Below are 3,239 nucleotides of genomic sequence, written 5' to 3' on the forward strand. Positions count from 1 at the left end.
TTAACATCTAGCACCATCAACAATTGATGTAGATGGCTAAGTTAAAAATTGGTGGTACAAAGGCAGTGAAAATGACATTTTATGTCTGTAAAACATTTTGGCACATATTTTTACACTTGATCTTAGCCAAAAGGCCAAGAAGAGATATGCAAGATCATTTTTTTTCATACCATAGATCGAACTAAGGTCCTTGCACTTGTGAGACAGGCAGCAGAACTACTGGGCTATATCCCCAGCCCTGGCATGTGTGGTTAAACAGATGGTTCAGTAAAAATTTTGTAGAGGCAACTTTTGGACATCACCCTTATGACATTAAAAACTGTTGCCTTTGTTAAATTTCAGTTTTTAAAAATCTTTCATTTTTCAGAATTCTTTAAAGAAATCAGTAATAATTTTGAAACTACATCTGCAGATTCTTTTAGCACCCTGGCATATAATTTATGTAGGTCTGGAAACTTAAGGTATTAAAAAAATTGAGCTTTACATCATTGTCAAGTGGATTCTATTTTACTTGTGTGTTCTTCCTTCTTGGGAATAGAGATAATCCATTGGAATTGTTCATATTCTAATATATAGTGGGTTTACTGCCTCTGTCTTAGTTTTTATACTTGCCTATATTTCTCAAAGTTTCTTTGAGCACCATATGTTACTTTTGCAGCATGAAAAAAATCACTATAAAATACTGATTTTGAAGGTACTTACTCTTGGGGATCTTCGACCTTTCCCAAGCACTTTGTGTGATTTTTGGCCTTTGGAATGTTCCAAGTCCTAGGAAGCCTCCTATTTGTGTCATGTTTGACTTAACATATAGGTTTTCATCTCTCCATTTTCTTCTCAGATTTAAAGAAAATACACTCACCCTCTGTGCCAGCCAGGTTTGAAGAGAAAGGGAAAATTTCTAACAGACCACCGTGGAGGCTGTATATTACTTTGGGTGACAATACTCTTTAAAAAAAACCTAGGCAGGAATTACAAGTGAAGTTTTAAAAGTGGAATGCTACATTATGAGGACAGGTAACCATCATCTTCTGGAAGAAATATATGTTATTACTCTTCTTTCATTGGAAGGATTCACATCTTATCCTCAGTCTAGTTTACTTCTCTGAGAGAAAGAAAAAGGAAAATGGCATTAGTTCACATTTGGGGTTTTACTTTAATTCTTGAGATTTCATTTTCAGGAGACTGTTTAAAACTCACAGAACCATGACAGTACTGTAGCAGAAAGGATTAAATGAAGGTAATATAATTATTTATCTTTTAATTTGTATTTTGCCTTCCCAAATGATGCAACATGAAAGCAAAAGTTTCTTTTAAAGCTAGAAACTCCAGGAGGAAGGAGCATGAACCGACCGCCCAAAATCTGCAATCTTCAGCTCTCCAGCCCATCCCAGGAGCAGGTTCTCTGGTTTAACGTCTCTATGAATAACTCTTGGAATGACAGTAAGACAGGGCACTTGCCGATTCTGTGAGATAAGTAGCAGTTCTCTGGTCATCAAACCAGGAAAGTTTCTGCAGCTCTCTGTGCACTGTTCCCAGGGGTGCATGTTCCAGAATAAGATAAACTGTCATGGCATCATGGAAATAACCATACAGCCTGAGAGAATTAGGATGCCGATTCTATTTCTCTTCTGAGCTGATGCTCCATTCCTGCTTTCTCCAGCTGAGTTTTAAAACAACACTTTCCGCCCCAAGATAAACTTGCTTTGTTTTTCTCTTGCCAAATAAACATCCCCAAACTTTCTTTGACCCGGTGGGTGACCAATGTCAAAATCTTTCAGAGTCCACTGTCTCTTTTTTGAATCTTCATTTTTCAGCTTTAATTTCACTTCCTTGTCAGGATTAATTCCAGGTGCTGGGAGCTGGGGGTGCTCACTCTTCTGGGTGTTATTCACTGGTGGGGAGACAGAGCGAGACCCCCCCCCCCGGCTGCCTGCAGTTGCTTCTATAGCAGTTTTTGACTGCAGATGAGCTCCTGTGCTTGTGGAGGAATCCGCTGGAGGATTTGACGGACACAAGACCCGCTGAGCCTGGTCACTGCTTCCGGATTCTGAGAAGGAAGCTGAATCACCAGGACACGTTTTGGACCGCACCCAATGCAAGGGTAGCCTTCACAGGCTCTGAAATGCAGTTTTCTTTAGATCTATCCCTGGTGCCGACCCAGCCTTCAAGCCAAGGCCATGGAGTCTTAGCCTCACAACTTAACATCCTGTTTCTGTAAATCATTTTCATTATAATTAAAATTCTTAATTTTTAAAAAGCTGCTTAATCAGTAAGAGAAAAGAAACAAATCACATACAAAGGAAAGCCCATCAGAATCACAGCAGACTTTTCAACACAAACCCTTGGGGCAAGGAGAGCCTGGAATGAGATATTTCAAGTACTAAAAGAGAACAACCTCCAACCTAGACTGATGTATCCAGCAAAACTCTCTTTCAAAATGGAGGGGGAAATAAGACACTTCCACGACAAAGAACACCTGAGAAACTACATGAATACCAAACCAGCACTACAAGCAATTCTAAACAAGATCCTAGAAAAAGACAATGAAGGCAACAACGCCATGAGGCCCAACAGAGCAAATCAAATAGGCAAGGCAAGAAATTAAAAGGAGAAGGTGAAAAAGTAAAAAGAGTCAACAAAAGGCCGATAACATGTCAATTATAAGTCAGTACATATCACTTATAACCAGTAATGTCAATGGCCTCAACTCGCCAATCAAGAGAAATAGACTGGCAGAATGGAATAAGAAGCAAAATCCAACAATATGTTGTATACAAGAAACACACCTAGTGCAAAAAGAAGCCCATAGATTTAAAGTGAAAAGATAGAAAACAATTCTCCATGTGATAGGAGTTCAGAAAAAAACAGGGGTAGCAATCTTATTTGCAGACAAAGTAAATTTCAAACCAAAACTGAATCTAGTATTATTGATGTAGGACGGTACCGTATCATACCTCTATGAATGTAAAATACCTAGTACCTACTTTATGATACATAGTAGGGACCGTGCTTTATCAGAGCTACATTTAATGATATTACTCTAGAATGTTCTCTTTCCAGATGATGATTAAGAGGCTAATAGAAAAAATGGTGCCAGGTACCACAGCAGCAACAGAACTTGGCTGTTGTCTGGATATTATTCTTTTTATTTTATTTTATTTTTTTTAATGGAATGTGCTGAATGTCTATAATTTTGTTCAGATGACTGCAGAACCTGGAAAAGCTGTTGCTGCTATCAA

The 3,239-nt window shown here is 38.4% G+C and overlaps 2 pseudogenes; both read right to left on the reverse strand.

Moving 5' to 3' along the window:
- On the reverse strand, positions 1-146 carry LOC117286666 (annotated as a pseudogene).
- A 1,170-nt stretch (positions 147-1,316) lies between these two features.
- LOC104850455 lies at positions 1,317-2,205 on the reverse strand (annotated as a pseudogene).
- Between the last annotated feature and the right edge of the window lie 1,034 nt (positions 2,206-3,239).

Source organism: Fukomys damarensis, unplaced genomic scaffold (assembly GCF_012274545.1).
Source record: "Fukomys damarensis isolate Sample0158 unplaced genomic scaffold, DMR_v1.0_HiC HiC_scaffold_17, whole genome shotgun sequence".
Classification (NCBI taxonomy): Eukaryota; Metazoa; Chordata; class Mammalia; order Rodentia; family Bathyergidae; genus Fukomys; species Fukomys damarensis.